The 19,640-nt window shown below is 34.0% G+C and overlaps 1 pseudogene; it reads left to right on the top strand.

The window, feature by feature from the left end:
- Window positions 1-6,885: 6,885 nt before the first annotated feature.
- LOC111736742 lies at window positions 6,886-7,004 on the top strand (annotated as a pseudogene).
- The last annotated feature ends 12,636 nt before the right edge of the window (window positions 7,005-19,640 follow it).

The raw sequence follows: 19,640 nt of genomic DNA, 5'->3' as shown, positions 1-19,640 counted from the left end.
GGGTGAGTTACACAGCTGTGACTCAACTGAGAAAGTGGCAGACTGTTATTAACTTCCCTAACATATCTTTATTTTTTGATAGGCTCTCCGGCAGCAGTGAGCCAGTAATAGCAACTGCAATGTTAAGGACTGTGGAGGTCCATCTGGAAGTGGTTCACAGACGTGCCACATCATGAGGCAGCATCTGGGCTGCAGAGAAAGAAGAAACCTTGGTCCAATTTAACAGGAAGAGTAGGAGAGACAACAATTACATAGGAAGCAATCTTTCGTTATCCACTGAAATTCTACTTTATTTAAAATTATGATAATAAGAAAAACCTAGCATTTATAGACAGCCTTTCTTCTCTGATAACCTTACTAGGCAGCTTAGTACCCCATCATTTCCTGGAACCTCATCTGAGTTTAAGGAAAAGCTTTGGCTAGGACCATTCATCATATTCTTTTTCCTTTTGCTGAAAGTTACGGGGCAAGTTTATATCTACACATTATAGTAAAGGGGCTCCTTTTAAAATCTTATCTTAGAGACTTCTTTAAAGAATCACTGTCAGCCCAGAGAAAATGAGGAGACTATGAATGTCTAACCTTCTTGTTTTCTCTAGAGAACAAACTTTAGCTATTTAGCTATTTATCAGGAAAATACTTTCTGGTCATATCCAGTCTTTACGGACTCATTTCCGGAGACATTTATTGAGAGTCTACCTTGCATAACAGAGTTTTAATACCTTAATTTGTTTTATCTTATGAGAAAATTTGTTTTAACTTATGAGAAAGTTCTCATTTTACTGTTTAAGAAATCTAAAGCCCAGATTTGGGGCTAGAATGTATAGCCTTTTTTTTTTTTTTTTTAATTAATTCAGGATTCCTAATGGTAGGTGATGCTGCAATTCTGTTCTTAGGAACTGTTTGGAACTGCAAGAAGAGGAAAAAACAGATAGAAAAATAATTATAAATGCAGAATACCTTGCATGCAGAAGACAATATTATTTACCATGTAGTTATTAACACATCTAGGCATTATTTTAGGTGCCATTTAAACTTTTTTCCTCTACTTGTACAAAACCCATGAAATACCGATGGAAACTAAGGTTTAGAGAGGGTAAATAACTTGCCCAATTTATTAATTTACAACCAATACATAGTGGGCCAGAGATTGGATCTTAGGTCTGACTCCGAATTCAGGTGCTTAGCTACTTTACTAAACTGCTTCAATAAAAATCTAGATAGGAAAAACTATGTAAGACATAGATAGATACAAATAAAAGCCGCAGAGTGCTAAGGGTTCAAAGAAAAGATGGGTCCCTACAATCTATAACAAACAGCCTTTCGGCTTCCTTCCCCACTCTCTGCACTCTCCTGATTTTCTCACAATAAGCTGTATTTATTAATTTATCATTTCTATCGATGATAGTTTTCTTCTGCTACTCTCCCTTTTCACTCCCCCTGACTAGAACGTAAGCTCCATGCAGGCAGGGATCTTTGTTTTATTCATCGTTAATACCAAACATGTAGAATAATGCCTGACACATAGGAAGAGCTCCATATATGTTTGTTTAGTATATTATTAACCTTAATTGGGAAGGAATATCGGAATTTTCAGATGATTGTGGGACTTTTAGGTTCAAAAATGAGACCAAAAATATGAAAAGTATGAGGACTCTGTCCAGGGTAAATAATCTTCAAAATCCTGGCATGACCAAGAATGTATTAAAAATATATGTTAGCTGTTGTTCGTGGTTGAGATAGCCGGTGATGCTATCCTTACGTGATGGAAGAGAACAGCTGTTCAACTCATGCTTTAAAAAAAAAAAACCAAAAAACAGTTTTTGAATAATATTTTCTTTTTCTAGAGAAAGCCGAAAGGCAATTTGAGGAGTTTCTGCTTTGCCCTTGCTTCCTCAATCTGTCCTTTGAGCCATCTGCATCTGTTGTCACATAATTGCCTCTGTTTTTATTTCGCGTTAATGGCAGGGTCCCTGGCTTTCACTGTCAGTGACTGGATCCTGTCAGTGAACTTTCTTTGCTGAATGAATTTCGGCAAAGTGTTCTGGCTTTTCACCTGGGTGTCTATGCAGATCCACAAAGAAACCAGAGATTGGCCATAACTCCTGCTAACCTTTCAGCACCATAGGAGCAAACATGGCAATGAAGTTGTGAAAGAATCCACTGATTGAGTGTAGACACTACCTTGGTTTACCAGTAACAATACTAATGAGAAAACCTGCAATGTTTTCCCTTTGTGTTGGAAATGGAAGTGTGGGGAGCCTCCTAGGCTCACATGGAAATGGTGCTGGTTCTCATGAACTCTCTCCAAAGTCATCAATAGGTTTCCATTCTTTGTCTCAGCTATTTAATCAAGGGACTAGTAGTGAGGTTTAGGTGGTTACATTTCAGCTTGAGTCTGGGGACTTTGGTACTTTGAGCAGTTGAGAGAACATTAGAAATAATTTCCTGAAGGATGACAGTTGAAGCCAGAATAGACGGTCCAAAACCGGATCACAATATCCTAGAGGTAGACAAGAAGTGACAACCTAAGCCCACAGCCAAAACTGGGAGAACGTTTAACAACCAAGTATCAATAAGACTGGGTTGGGCAAACACACTGGGCCAAGGGAGGAATGGCTGACTGTGCAGTTCTGATGCAAAAGCAAAATACACTTTTATGTGTTTTCTATGCAACCTGTGTGTGCACATCAGGTGCATATAAAATGACCTCTACAAAATAGTCTCGAGTAGCAGAAAGAAAAATTATTGTCATGCTTACTAAAATGACAGCCAAGACAGACATCCTTGTTGTCCCTTCCCCTGGAAAAGCCGCAAGATGTTACATTTGAACAGAATTAAACTGTTTTTCATTTACCCCGTTCCCATTCCCATTTCTTTCCACTGTTGAGATAGTAATGGGCTTGTGAGCTTGAATATGTAGGAAAAGAGAACCCAGCTCCCACACAACAAAGCTACATATCTCGGGATCAGTAATTTTTGACTGAATGCCAAAAAATCTGCTAATGGATTTTCACCAGGATGATTTGGGCAATAAATGCCTTAACTGAACCTAAAGAGTCTTTCCAATAGTTAGGTTTTTGTACCTACTACTCTACTTTTAGAATAGGCCCTATTTATTGTTACCCAGCGGGCACTAGGCGATATAGCCTAGAAGTAATATAGACTGGTAGCTGAACACCCCTGGACCCCAGGTAGCACAGAGCAGGACTTACTGAGGAAATGGATTCACTCTTCACTGGATTACTGAGATAGACGGTGTAATATTGGGCTCCCCCAGTATCTTATCTCAGGTCACTGATGCAGAGGGTAGGAGAGTTGATATAGTAGTCAAATTCACATACCTACATGCCCCCTGGCATTTTCTATGCTTTTAGCACTAGGTACCATGATTGGCAGTCTGTCCACCTTCCAAGGATGGCCATCGACTTCCTCTTGAATACTAGATGGATTTCTTTATAGTCTGTTCGAGAGCCTTGTTCAGGCTTAGGGGGAATGTGCCATGATGGATTAGCAATGTTTGCCAAGGAGGTGAGTGAGAAAGTAAATATTCAGTAGCCTCTAAAACTAACTTCTAAAGTTAAAGGACCAGTGAAAACAACACTCCCCACCTGAACCTTAATGTAGCCTATTTGGGGTCTGTGATTAATGAACTTGCCAAACATTTCTTGGAGGGAAAAGAAAATGCAAAATTATAAATTTCTTAGCTATACTATTGAGCACAATTTTAGTCATTGATCTTTACCATTTTTCTTATATTTAGTATTGAAAGCGGTTTGTAAACAAACTATCCTTATCACTTCATGTTACAGAGTCTAGTAAGTTTGCTCCCTATTTTAGAGGAAGCATTTTCTTTGGTAAAACTTACTTCCTTTGAGTGTGAAGGGGGTGCACACTCATTTCTAATACAATGAAATTTGATAACTAAATCCATGTTATCTTTACCCTTTCTCTTCAGAATCATAGGTATATATCATGTTGCCTCTTGACGTCACCAGACCAAAGTGTTGGCCAAAGAGTTAGGGCTACAATGACAACTGGATTGCAGTCTCTACAGGACAACTATGGCAGTGGCTCCTGGATCCTTTCAGACCCTTGTTGTTTAATCACAGTTTAGATTGTTGACCTAGATCACAGATCAGCAAACTATAGCTTATGAGCCAAATTCTGCCCACTGCCTGTTTTTGTATGACCAGGACCTAAGAATAATCTTTACATTTTGATGATAGTAAACACTGAATTTGGATACAAATTAAGTGATATCACCTCTTAGCCCACAAAGCCTAACATATTTTCTATCTGGCCCTTTACAGAAAAAGTTTACAAACTCCTCATTTAGATGCATACATAATTAAATAATAACACTTTTTTTTTTTTTTTAACTGAGGCACACTTAATTACCGCTTTTATTTTATGAACCACACAGCTGGTTCATGAGATGTAAAGTATGTGAAAGTTTTTTTGTTTTTTTGTTTTTTTAATAAATTAAAGAATATCAAAGTCAGGATAATTAATTGGCAGTATAGTTCTAAGAATTTCATACACTAAAGTCATTTTTGGTTTTGGATTATGTCTGAGAGATAATTCATCAATACAAATGGCATAGTTAAACAACCTAGGATTCAAATTGGGAGAGACCATTCTCGAAGTCCATCTGAAGGGCTTTGATTTGTTGGAATATATTGCACACTTGGGGGTAACTTTTCTAACAGGCTTTTCAAATGTGAAAATCCATCCTGAATCTGTGGAACTTGCTAAGATGCTGATTTTGTTGTGGCTGGTCTGAGGCTTAGCCTGAGATTCTGCATTTCTAGCAGGGATGCAAGCCTGCTGCTCTGCCATTCATGAGTTGAGAAGAAAGACTCTGGTACCCTCCCATCAAGACTTCACCACTTTTCCCTTGAGTTGTGATGTAGCCTGACTGCAGAAGTAGTAATTTGCCCTTGAAAGTCAAGATCATAAAAATGACAAAACACCCGGACCAAGTTTTTGTTTTACTGACAACATTTTACAGCTTTGGCATTCCATCAGTCAGAGATTGGTATAGAAATTATAAAGAACAATTGCCTCAAACTGTGTGTGTCTACCTGAAGGCAAAAGTGACAGTCTGATGGCTGTAACACATTCGATATACAGTGCCATATATTAATTGGGCCATGCAGACAGCAGACAAATGCTGATGAAGAAATAAAAAAGTAATTCATAATAACCATAGATGACTCACATTGCATAAGAAAAGCTCATCGTTATTGGGGTTATACTAAAGTTCATCCCATCTGTGCCTTGTAAGTACTGCAGTGCACTGACTCTCCATGATGGGAGATTATGCAAACTCATAAAGCTTTTAGTGTTAAAATTATTCTAACTTCTGAATTTTGCATTATAAGTAATAAAAATGGTTTGTAAATAAACAGATTGAGTAAACAGATTGAATTAACAATTTTCTTTTGAGAATTAAGTCTTTATCATCTACCTGGTTCTAATACTTCTTCTATAGGTTTAGATTTATTTATATTGAGGGTCATTCTCTTTCCTTTCTTTCATATGCATTTTTTTTTTTTTTTTTTTTTTGCTTTCTTTCAGTTTTGGAAGGCATTTCCTGGTGTTTAAAGCAAAAAGACCTTGCTATATATTATATTTAAGTAATTCAAAGTGACGAAAAAATTCAGTCTTCTTCTATTGTCTTTCTTTTTTTTTCTTTAGATCCACAGTCACATAAAGAAATAATTGATGGAACTGAGAAAGATATGTCTATAAAGCAAACCAAGAAAAAAGAATTTGATGTTATTAATGAAGCAGGTGGAAAATCTTTTCTAATTCCCGTTTTAACTGGGAAGTGATTTGCAATGAATGCTGACATATTCATTTTTACCAGGCTAACAAACCCAAGGCCTATTGAAAGTCAGGGTAGAAAAGAAAAATGGAAAAATTCTCTTTAATGGGCCTAAATTATTGGTGTAGAATTTTTATTGCTTTCCCTTTAGAAAGCTAATTCTTATCTTTGTTTGTTGCCATGAGCTTGCTTGTATGACAGAAATCAATCAAACAGAAGCTATGCAGTTATTTGTAAGAATCTCTCCACAAAAGAATGGCTAATAATTGTAAATTCAAGAATGAGAAAGATTGAGACACTCTTCTCTCTGTGGTTATTCTGTAAGACTTTTTTTTTTTTTTTAAAGACAAAAATGTAATTGCTTGGAGTAATCTGTGTTCAAGATTTCTGGGTGAAACTGTAGAATATCTAGCTGTCATAAAATAATGAACATGTTTAGTCTATTAATTATAAGTGTCCCATTACATGGTTACTCTACTTTGATTAAATCATGTGACAAATTGGAGATAACGGACCTTTAAAAGTAGTTTCACAGTAGATATGTCTGGGCCATAATTCTTTCTCATTTTAACAGAACAGATTTTAATACTTATGAATATTTTAGAGTTCTACTTAGATTTTTTTCCCCTTCAGTGAGATAGCTATCATGAAAGCATTTTTTTTTTTTTTTTTTTTTTTATAATAAGCTTGGTCCATGCACCTGCTGGAAACTCTTTTCGCTTGCTGGAGGCAGTTCACACAATAATTAATCCTAATTCACTTGTAGGTAGAAACTTTTTACATTAGATTCATCAAGTGTATCTGAGTAATAAGGATTTTTATCTGATTTTGAGTTAAGATGCTGAGACCCTGGTTTAGTAGGGGTCTAATGATGATGAGGCTGACATTGAAGTAGTATTCTGGTTTCCAGAAGAAATATAGAATTCTGTGGGGGAAATTTCTTCATATCCATGTTTTAGAAAAATTAAACAACACTCTGGACCCTTAATAGGTTGTTTTAAACTATATTTAGAAAAAATTAAGTGCTGGAAAAAAAACCCCCACAAGATCATGTCTACGGCCATGCCACCCTGAATATGCCCTATCTCATCTGATCTCGGAAGCTAAGCAGGGTTGAACCTGGTTAGTATTTGGAAGGGATACCACCTAGGAATACCAGGTACTGTAGGTGTAAAAAAAGTATTAAAAAAAACCCACAAAAGCATTAGTCAGTGTCAGTTTACCCTGTAGACTGTGACTCAAATAAAAATGCACTACCAAAATGAACCAGTGAAATAGTTCTAAGAATTTCCTTTTTGGGGGAAGATCATCATGGGGTTCTTCAAATAGGTCATCGTGTTTATTCCCATTTATTTTTATATTTATTTATCTTTCTGGCTCCCGAGGATGAAGAGCAGAAAACTCAGATGGGCAAGTGGATCTTTTCTCATGATAAGTTCTAATTTGGTGTCAAATGTAGAAGAAAAAGATGAGGGTGACTGGAAGTCTGCAATTGAAAAGAGATGGAGGATTTTTGACTCTTAGCTATCAGGAGCTTTGAAGATAAAGTCACATCCCAAATGGCAAAATGAAATGATAGGATGAGTAAAAGATATACTCTATTCAAGCCAGGTAAATCCAGTGTTAGGTTAGGTTCAAATGAAGAAGTATAGCAAGCCACTCAGAGGTGTTCTAGTGTACCTAATTGTATTTGTTTCAAATATCTATTTCGGTAGACACCAAACTACAGTAATTGTCAATGGTAGAGTCACATTTTAAAAAGGAAAAGCCTAATAAAAAAATTCATATGTTAGAATATTTTACTGAGTCATTAATACCTGTGTGGTGCCTATATTGGTGGATCACAAGAGCATGTCCCTGGCGATGCCATCAGTCATTAGTCATTTGCAGAAATTGCAAGATATCTGATTTCAGAAGCCTTCCAGAGCCCAACTTATAAAGTGAGTGCAAATCTATGAGTTACAAAGTTTCATCATATGAATCCTGTCATATGTATCAAGATTTCAAATGAAAGATATCCTGTATCTATGAATTTTACTAGATAACAAATGTGATCCTTTGTTTACATTTATTGCCTTTTCTAGAAATTGTTTCTATTCTCTATGGCTTTCCAGAAATAACTATCCTTTGAGAGGGAAATTATGTTTCTGATAGAAAATGTGTAGATAGAATTTGCATTTAGGATTATTTGTCTGGTAGTTTAAAAACCTGCTAATTTAAACTTAATGGTCATGGATTTATGAGCTCATGTACATATACACAAAAGTACACAAATTGTTTCTTATACTCTATAGCTGTTTCTAGAAGTTAGCCCTGCCTCTTTAACATAATCCTAAATTCCCCAAGATCTACCCTGCCTATGCTCCTCCTTATGTTACTCTGAAATATTTGTTAGGTGATGTCAAATTATATTTTTTTGTGTATCTCTCATCCCATCCCACTCGCCCCTGAATATAATTGCTCCTAAATTACTTTACAGAACAATATAAATTTTCTACAGCAAATATATTTGGCTTTAGCTGATTTATACTCTGTTACTTGTCATTTATATTTTTGTGTGGAGTGAGTTTTCACACTATTTTCTTATTTTTGTCTTTATGGTTTGCTGTAGAATACGAATCCTTATAGACTTCTAGAATTTTGGCAGGTGAGTTTCACAAGTAAATATTATGAAACAAATTTAATGCTTTGGGAAATCACTTGACACTGGAATCACAGAGTAGGCAAAGGGATGCCACGTTGGGTCCTCAGTTACTCATTGGACATCATGACAAAGTTCTAATTGAAACCCACTCTTTATTAAGACCCTAACACTGACCCAATAGAAACACAATGCCTTAGGAAAATTAATTCACCTGTAGGAAACGGTATTGACCCCTCAGCTCTTCCAGAGATTTAAAGTGCAGTGGTAGGAGAAATGAAGAAAACATCATCTTTACTAAAGAGCAGTGAACCATGCCAGTATTTTACCATCATATTATCATAGTATATTCTAACTTCTAATGCTGCATTAAGTATACTTTATCTAATTATGTTTTTGCATTTAAAGATGGAATACTATTTACAGCTTAATATCTGTACAAGTACCAAAAAGAAGTTGCTGCTCAACACAAACTTATATTTTTGCATTTGATGTGCAATGTGATGATTATGATCAATTATTCATACCCTAGTGAAATGGCATATTATTTTCTTCCAAAGACAGTCTTTTCTTTTTCTCTCACTCTTTTGGACACTGTTGCCAGTTGATGAAACTGATGTTTAAAAGAGTCAATTTTGTAGTCCATTACTTCTGTAGCTTTGTACTTACAGAGCTCATAAATTAAGTGTTCTACTAGTTTGCATTCTTCTCGAGGCCAACCTCTGCACACCTACAGGAGAATCATTCCAATCCTGTGGCTCTGTGAACACATTTCTTCCCCAGTTGCCTGATGCTCAGAATAATAACAACTCCATTAGAACAGCATCACCAGTATTTAAGATGCTATTTAATTGCAGGCACTTTGTCAATTGTGACTGAAGATAGCTTCCAACCGCAGAACTAACAATGAAGTGTATAAACAGTATAAAACAACCAAACTCTGCCATGTTAGAAAAGAAATAGTTGTTTGAAAAACAGTAGGCTCTCAAAATTTCCACTATGATGTGTGCCATTTTAAAAATAGGCACTAAACTGGTTTAAATATAGACTCTGATACAAACTCATATGAACTGTTTCTCTGGAAAATTCTCAATGAAAAATTAAAGAATAATTATAGATAGATAATGAAATGGATAGCTTATGAACAATGATTTGCTTACCCTGATTAGAAAATGTAATTTCCATTTTGATGTTTGGGTAGGAAAACTTTTTTTCCACCAAGGAAGATTCATGGTATGTTTCTTTGCCTGCTAGTTATTCTGAGAATAATGAACACTGCTCTAATGGACTGGTTTTGAATTTCTAGTACTTTGCCATATCAGGAATCATTATAATAGTGCTCATCAGCCATATCTTCCTTTGTCTCCCTTCTCACAAAGTGTTCCCTTTCAGATAAGTTCTTTTGGATATAACTTGGTAATGCCACATGTGGTTGTGAGAATGAACTCTGGTAAAAACTCAACATTGTAATGATGTGTGTGTGTGTGTGTGAGAGAGAGAGAGAGAGAAGAAACTACAGTGACATGAATTTTAGTGGGAAGCAGAACTCTATCTCCAAAAAATGCCAGATGCCTGCTCTTCCTGACCTCTGGCATCTAGAGCTCAGCCAAACAGATGGTCTTGCCTGGAGTTTAATTCAAGAATGAGAACATGAAAAATAAAGATGATCTAGAGCAGCAGTTCTCAAGAATGTTGTCCAGAAACCTCTATGGATCCCTGAAACCCTATCATAGTGTCTACAATGTCAGAACTAATTCCATAATAACACTGGCACATTATTTCCTATTTCACACTCATTTTATCAAGTTTTCTAGAGGCTACATGACATATGATATTGCAACAGATTGAATGCTGTGTAAGCTAGGAGGATCCAGATGTCTTCAGGGAAGTCAGACTTTGAGGAGATTCTGCAAAAATGTAAAACAATATCATTCTTCTCACTAAATTGTTTTGTTTTGGAAAATATATAGTTATTAAAATATTTATGTTAGCATGTAATATGTTTACTATTTTAAAAGAAATCATGCATATTTTTAAAAATTCTGTTTTAATTTCCAATGCATTAAAAATATTCATAGACTTTGCCTGTAGTTCTGTTCGTGTGAACTTTTTGGCTTTTATTCATTTTATCTTTTAATGCAGTTTTCTATTCTCTTCAGTTATATGTACACATAATTTAAAAGGTCGAAGTCTACAAAACTTAAGGAAAGCAGTGGTCTCTTGCTCCTCCCCATTTTTCAGAGGCAATGGTTTTCAGTCTCTTAGCTTTTCCTTTTGGTATTTATCTACATCTCTCCAATAAAATATTTACTTTGCCAGTTGTCATTTAAAGGTTTTAGGCATATTGGCTTCCCACTATGGGAAATGAAAACTCGACCCTCTTTCATTTCCCTGCCCTATGTTATAAATTGGTACATTTCTTGTACATTCCCGTTTTGCCAATAAAATTACATAATTTTGCTTATGTTAATAATTTGTCTTTACAGTTGATGACCTTGTAGATGTTATTCAGTTGAGCTATGTTGTTTGTAATGACTCCTTTTTTCTTAATCAACTTTTCCTCTTTGTTAGTTATAATAGTCTAAAATTTTCTTTAGAATACCTGCATGTTTGTGATAGTTGGCTCAATTGGAAATAATTTTCATTAAGAATTTTGAAGTTATTTACCCATTCTTTTTCAGATTTTAGTGTTGTTGAACACATTCTAATTCTCCTTTCTCGTATATAACCATTTTTTTTTTTCTCTAGAGGCTACTATTTTATTTGGCAATAAATGGGCATTTTTAATAAGGAGTCCCATATCCTTCAACTCATGAAATTTTCTTGATATAATTTTTGATGCTGTTTCTCTCCTATATATTCTGTCATCCCAAAACTGCTATTCATCGAATGTTGGACCTCCTGGTATATTTTTCTAATTTTATCTTTTCTTTATAATTTTTAATCTCTCACTTTTTTTCCTATGTTCTGGGAGATTTTCTCAAATATGTCTTCCCACCCTTCAGTTGAGTGTTTAATTTCTGCTGAATTTTCAGTTTCCAAGATTTCTATTTTTTGCTTAAAGATTTCTTTTCTCTCTGATAGTCTTTATTTTATCCAAGTTGCTTCTTTTGTTATTTTTGCTTGTTTTGTTGTTTGCCTTTTACATTAAAGGTTTTCTCAAATGTGTAGTCAACTCACCTGTCCATATATAAGAGTGGCTAACCAAGGCTGTTTAGAAGTTCTTAAGTTTACAGAAAAATAAGTGGAACATACAGAGAGTTCCTATGTACACTGTCACCATCCCCCTCCTATATTTCTTACTAACACCTGGGGTTAGTATGGTGCATTCGTTACAACAGATGAGGCACTATTGATATATCATTAACTAAAGTTTATATTTATAGTTTATATTTGGGTTCATTGTGTTGTACATTTTATGAGTTTTAACAAATATATATGACATATATCTACCAGTACAGTATTATATAGAGTAAATTCACTGCCATAAAAATCCCCTGTATTCTATCTATTCATCTCTTCCTCCTTTCCTTATTCCCTCCACCTAAATTCCTGGAAACCAGTTTTCCTATCCCTATAGCTTTACCTGTTCCAGAATATGTCATATAAATGGAATCATATAGTACGTAGCCTTTTCAGGCTTTGACTTAGTAACATTTATTTAAGATTCCTCCGTTTTTTTTGTGGTTTAATATCTCATTTCTTTTTAGTGCTGATTAATATTCCAGTGTATGGATATGCCACATTTTTTTTTATCCATTCCCCTGTTGAAGAATAGCTTGGTTTCTTAGAAGTGATCAATAAAGCTGTTGTAAACATTCATGTACAGACTTTTATATGAACATAAGTTTTTAACCCTTTTGGGTGGGGATACCAAGGAGCATGCTTGCTGGGTTTTATGGTAAAAATATATTTGTTTTATAAGAAACCACCAAACTATCTTCCAAAGTGGCTGTCCTGTTTTGAATTCTCATCATGCCTGTTGTTTCTCATCTTCACCAGCATTCGGTATGGTCAGAGTTCTGAATTTTGGCCATTCTGACATATGTGTAGTGGCATCTTACTGTTGAGTTCATTCTCATTTGTATTTTTTTTTTTGCTACAATTTTTTTTTTTATTGAAAGGCAGTGGTTTCATTCAGATATTAATAAAGAAGAGTCATTAGAAAGTCATGCATAGAAGCGTACCAGCCACACGTACAGATATTACTTCTTTTTAGGGCAATAGTAGTGGAGAAAAGTCATAAAAACAAACATATTCCCAAATCTTGATTTGATAGGTATAAAAAAATCTGAGAAAAGAGATAATTTATCATTAAAGAGATTCAGTTCAAGATGAGAAGAATTTTTTAAATTATTTTTTTCTTTTTTGAGAATCATTTGTGTTTAGCATCAAAGTTGGAATAGCTTGAGTGACATTAACACCTCATTCATTTTAAATTTCTCATGGTCCTGATGTCATTATCTTTTAATCAGGATGTGTCACTGGAACTGAGATAAGATTTGAACAGACAAGTAGGAGAGAATAGCCTAATCATTAAATTGAGTAAATAGGAAACTGAAGCATCCAATGAGGCTGTTTAGAATTTTAATACTCAATAAATAGGATACTGAGTAGCTGGAAAATTCAGACCCTGCCTTCAGTTGAGAAATGCCTGGATCTGGAGAGTTAAAACTAGGTAACCTGACTGTGGGTTTAAATATTGGTAGGATCTGACTGGATTCTCTCAGGCAGGACCAGGAGATTAGGTTCATCTTGACCTGTGGATCACTGTTTGGGAAGAAAAACTGAAGTTAAGGTCCACTTACAAAATTTCTTTAGGGTAGAAGTTCAGAAATGATGTTATAAATAGCTTGAATTTGGCCATCATAATAGCACTTGCATAGTTCTTTTACATTACACTTAAAAAATTTTCCTTCTTAGATTTCTCTGAATACATGTGCTGGGCAGTATCACCCAACATCTGCTGGGCAGTATCACCCACAAAGCCTTCAAAAATCAGGCAGCACATATATGTCGATGGTCCTCTCTACTGAACTCCAGACACATGTCTTTCATTCATTCATCAACTCCTTCGTGAACACATCCATTAATGGGTCAAATAGAACAACTTATCAACTATGAGGTCTTGAACAATTTATTTTCTGTGAACCTATTTCCTTATCTCAGAGTCATAGAGAGTATTAAATAAAACAATATTTCAGATTTTTGTGTCTGGGTCCCTACTGCTACTTCCTCAGTATAGAATATCTTAATTTCTTTACTTACCAAAGTGCATTAGGAATTTCCTGTTTCTAACCATTCTCACCAGTTCTTGTACTCTCTAAAAGACAGTTTTGTGCTTGCAGAAACAGATCTGTTATGTTCATATGTTTTTAAATCCCCTGCATCTTTCACAGTGCCTAATGTATAGTAGACACTCAATAGATTAATGTACATCAATACGAGGATACGGTTTTAAGTTTTTCTCTCTGCTTTTCCTTGTTTTGTAATTATACACACATTATTGACATATTCTGAAAAATAATTTTAAAAAACTAGATATTTTTTAAATGTAAGTAACACAATTAACAATCTGTTTTGACTTGCTCGGATCAAGGTTTTTGGTAAAACTAATAAATACTTTTTGGTCATTAAACTATGTCATCTCAAGTGATGGTTTCAGACCATTGAAAGATTAATTTTAACACTTACATTTGCAAACCAAACCATTAACTTGATTCATTATTAAATAGCAAGTTACTTAATTTGACCAGACACCATGCTGTCAGTAATTTGACAGTAATTATATTGTTTTTCCCCTGGTGACGAAGATTAAGAATACCAATTTACTAAGTTAATGCTTGCGTGGATATTGTCAATAAATAATTGAGTGACTAACTTGGATAAATTTAAAAGCAGATTCTGATATCAGGACTACTGAACTGCAGAGTTCATTTTAGTCAACTAAACTACATTTCCAAACTACATGTGTGTGAAATATAGTTATTGTTTTATTAAAAATATATTTTATTACATTTTGAAAAAAATTACATATGAGATCAAAATAGCAGAAAAGTTGAAATCAGATTACAGAATATCATTATCCAAGTGACTCAGGAAGCAGTAATCTTTTTTCTGTAACAGTTGTTAAAAAAGTTTTTACCTTAAGAAACTCTTGCCATTCTTATAATATCTTGATTGGTAAAAATTCACTAATAAATTCTTTCTGAAATATGCAATGATGCAATTAAACAAATTTTATCATCTTTAAAGCCTAAAAATGTTATAGAAATATGAAGAGACTAATATCTTCTTCAGGGGGCACTTGTCACTTCACTTCCTTTAAAATTAAAGGTAAACTTAGAGATAAGACTTTTTTTTACTACCTCTTCTCTACAATTTTTTTTTACTACAAAAAAATAATAGCTTAAATGACATGTGTTAAAACTAAATAGGTAACAATTACACTTCAGATTAGATGTGTGATTTTCCACCCCAATGTCAAATTTTAGACAAGAGCTTGTCCTTTTCCTTGGGGTTATTTCTTTGTTGTATTTGGAAAAGAACATAGGCAATCAGATATATTAGCCACTTAATATTTAAGTAAAGGCAATATGTCTTTAATTTAGTTTCATTTTGAGAAAAGTTTACTGAAGATTGAAGAAATATTTCAAAAATTGAAATATCTGAGTTTTTTAAATTAGATATCTTTAAACTCTTCTTTCATTTTGTAATTTGAATCAAGAATCAAGAATTTCATCCATACTGTGAGTTATGCTAATCAGGGTCCAAAAGGCCATATAGCTCTCCCATGAGGAGGATGTGTGGTGTGGAGAAATTCAAGGTAGGGGATAAAACTCCCCCAGAGCATGCTCACTCAAAAATTGGCTATTTTTTAAGGAGGAAAAGATACTCCATTAATTAGAGGGCATTCATTTTACTAGACAATGACATGAATGTGCTTTGGAAGCGTAGGACTAACTTGCAATTCAGAACACTAGAATGGCAGAGAAGTACACGGAGATAGGTTTTTTTTTGTTTTTTGTTTTTAATTTAAATTTGATGTTTCTGTGAACTCTCTCCTATATTTCTCTATGAAATCTTTGCTAACCTCTTCATTACTCAGTAATGATTTTTGTGAGTGGATTATATGGAGGATTTGTGAAGAACCACTGCAAGGCTGGTGATAAATGACAGTAGAATACAATGGAGATTGCTGAGTATCTGAGTCATATATGTAAAGATTCTCCAAACAACATGATTGTTATCTATACAACATCTTAGAGGTGACTTATTCTTGGGGACTATTTTTCTATCAGTAAGTCTATTTGGGGGCGGGCACATTCTATTTCTGTCTATTCTCACCTCTGGTGTATTTTTTTTTGTGTGCATAAATTTCACTTACTCTTGACTATTACAAACCAAGCTCTGTGCATGAAAAAAACCATCACTTAAGTCCTTCAAATTTGTTCCTTTAGGTGGGCAAAGGAAGCAGAAACATAGTCCTCTCTTTCTACTCATAATCTGAAAAATAGGTACTGCGTGGAACCAGCGTTTATACCTTAAAGATTTTTGACTCTATCCACATACTTTTGGCCTTTATTTAATTGAAAAAAGCCTGCTACAATTTTGATTGGGGTTGCATTGAATTTATAGGTAATTCAAGAAGAACAGATATTTTAACAACATTAAGTCTTATAACCCATGAACAACATATAACTATTCTTTTATTTGGTCTTCTTTAAATTCTCTCAGTAATGTTTTACAGTTTTAAGCATATAGGTCAGACTTATCCTTAAGTACTTTATATTTTTGATGCCATTATAAATAACATGTTTTTTTATTTGAGTTTCTTATTTACTGTAATACATAAAATACATTGATCTTTTGTACATAGAGCTTGTATCTAGTAATTTTTTGTTGATTCCATCAGATTTTCTATATAGATGGTTATGTTATCTGTGAAGAAATTCAGTTTTACTCTTCCAATCTGGATGATTATTTTTTCTTCTTTTCTTTTTCCCCATTCTTTCATCTGACTGTATTGTCTAGAACTTCTAGTACAACGTTGAATATAAGTAGTGAGAACATAAATTCTTTTCTTGTGTATAATCTCAGAGGGGAAGTCATTCAACTCTTTCAAATTGAGAAAGTTTCCTTCTATTCCTAATTTGCTGAGGGTTTTTTTTTTTTTTAAATCAGGAATGGATTTTAGATTTTGTCAAATGCTTTTTCTGTGCCTGTAGAGATGATCATATGTTTTATTTTGATGTCTTTTTTTTGTTGTTTGTTATATGGTAAATTACATTCACTGATTTCCCAATGTTAAATTGAATGTACATTCTTGGAATAAATACCACTTGGTTATGATATATTATACTTTTTGTATATTGTTGCATTCAACTGGCTAAAATTTTGTTTAGAATTTTTTTGTCTGTGTGGCTTTATTTGTAATGTCTGGTATCAGGGCAATATTAGACTTATAGAATATATTACAAATTCTCTTCTCATCAATTTTTTGGAAGAATTTGTATAGACTTGATAATAGTTCTTCATTAAATGTTTGTTAGATATATAAGTCGAGACATAAAGCCTGTAGTTCTCATTTTGGAAAGGTTTTAAGCTACAGAATGAATTTCTTTAGTAGATTTAGGGCTATTCTGGTTATGTTTTTCCTTGAGAGAACATTAATAACTTGTCCATTTTAAAGAATGTGTCCATTTCACATAAGCTGTCAAATTTTAGGCATCGAGTTGATACTAATACATACTCATTATTCTTTTAATGTCTAAAGATACTAAGGTATAAAGACACTAAGGTATAAAATGAGACGATTGATCTCAGCTCTTTCTTCTTTACAAATGTAAGGATTTATTGCTGTAAAATATCCCCTAAGTGTAGCTTTAGTGGCATTCTACAAATTGTGACATACTGTGTTTTATTTCCATTTAGTTCAAAATACTTTCTATTTGCCTTTGATTACCTTTTTGACATCGGTCATTTAAAAGTAAGTTAGTTAGTTTCTAAATATTTGGATATTTTCCTGATATCTTTCCATTATTGATATCCAGTTTGTTCTATTTTTATCAAAGTTCATGCCTTGCTGACCTGAATCATTTAAAATTTATTGAGATTTGCCTTATAATTCACAAAGCTGGTAAATATTCTATGTACACTTGAAGAGAATATGTTGGGTAGAAAGGTTATTTAAAGTCAATTAGATCAAGTCGGTTGTTAATGTTGTTTCTGATTTTTTTTTTTTTCTACTTGTTCTATCGGTTATTGAGTGAGGGTATTGAAATACCTAACTGTAATTATAGATTTATCTATTTCTTACAGTTCAATAAATTTTGCATTCTTAGTATTCTTTTATTGGATGGTAAACATTGTAAGTTTTACATTGTTGAGTATTAAATATTTTTATAATTCTATAACTATTTTTGTGTTTTTTTTCCTGGGGTAAATAAATTACTTGGAAAGAGTTTTATTCCTTCAAATCTTGCTTTTATGTTTGTTAAGTTTATCTGAAATAATGCTCAGTCTAGAGCTAGTTATTTTCCACTGCTGAGGCAAGACTTTCTTGAGTACACTACCCATGAATGATGGATTTTTCCAATCTGCCTGGTGAAGCAGGCACTGTTCCTAGCCTGATATGAGTGCCATGTACTATTCCATTTGATCCTTTTAGATGATTCTTTTTCAGGTCTTGATAAATTTCCTCACACTTGTGCTCATTAGTAATTTGCTGAATAGTCAAGACTTGATACAGTTCTCCAGAGCACTTTCTCTTTCTGTTCAACTTCCTCCTCTCTGGAACTCTAGTTGCCTTGATTTCCCCAGACTCTAATTTTCATCTCATTAACTCACTGAGATCACCAGTTTCTTCCAGGTTTCTTCTCTCTGTGCTATGGCCTGGGAACTTTTTCAACCTGGGGCAATTACAAAATTCATCTTGTTTGTTTCCCATTTCTCAGGGACTACTGTCCTTCATTACCTGAGGTCCATTGCCTTGAAAATGATCGTTTCAAATATTTTATCCTTTTTTTTTTTCCGATTGTTTTCTATAAGGACATAAATTTACTTCCTGTTACTATATATCATTAAAAGAAGAAGCCCACATTTCAATTTTATATTTCAGACCTTTTACAGGCATAGAGATAGTCTACAGAATAGACCTTATTGGATTGGTCAGGTGATGTGATTGCTCCTTACGTTAATGAGAGCTAAGGCTATGATGGATTGGCATATTAACTTTAAGAATCTGCACTCTCCTCTGAAATCATTATTAGATTTGTTTACACCCAAACCCTTCTGACAGTGCCCATGGGATGGTTTACTGATATCACCGAAGGGATTAGAATGCGAAGTTTTCTTTCTTAATCCGTAGTGTTGTGAAGGTAGTTCAATCCCCTTTGTTTCTTCTGGAGAAATCATTAGATACACTGCATTTTAACAGTCATTTATAATATATAATGAAGAATCTTATATAACTCAAATACATGTAAGGACACATAGCTTCTCTCAGTTCTATTCCTTTTATCTTTTGGGTAGCTTTCCTTTTCCTGTAAGCCCTTGGCCTTGGGGGAAAAAAGTAATAGATTGTTGGTCTTTCCTCCTTGGATATGTAAGATGGTCCCACTCTAAGTGTCAAGCCTTCAGTCATTAATGACATAATGAACAGGAATTTATTAAACCTTCTCCCTAAATTCAATGGCCTGATCTACTGACCTTCAGGTCTTGCTCTTCTCCATTAAAAAAACAACAAAACAACAAATAGCACTGTGGGCATTTTTTTTTTTTTTAACTTTTATATCTGGATTCCTTTGCAGAAAATTACCAGCTGTGATATTTTCTGGATTATTCTCACTTCAACAATACATTCGTCCACTCCCATTGAACGCATGTACATGCTTAGGGAGCAGGACCACTTCTTATGCTCTCTATTGTCCCATTAAACCAATTTGGGAGGACTTTCTGCTTTTAAAATATAAAAGCCTTCCAATTATATAACCTAAATGTTTTAAGCCTAATTTTCATAAATATTTTGTTTCATCGTTTCCTAAGGCTGCAGAAGATTTTATTCCTTAGTTTTTAAACTATTTGTGTTTATATCTTATCTGTGCAAAGAAAGTTGTCTGTACAGGTTTAAATTACATTTTTTCTTCTATGTGTTTATACCACAAA

This window comes from Pteropus vampyrus, unplaced genomic scaffold (assembly GCF_000151845.1).
Source record: "Pteropus vampyrus isolate Shadow unplaced genomic scaffold, Pvam_2.0 Scaffold1, whole genome shotgun sequence".
NCBI classification, from domain to species: domain Eukaryota; kingdom Metazoa; phylum Chordata; class Mammalia; order Chiroptera; family Pteropodidae; genus Pteropus; species Pteropus vampyrus.
This window is presented reverse-complemented; position numbering and strand designations above follow the sequence as displayed.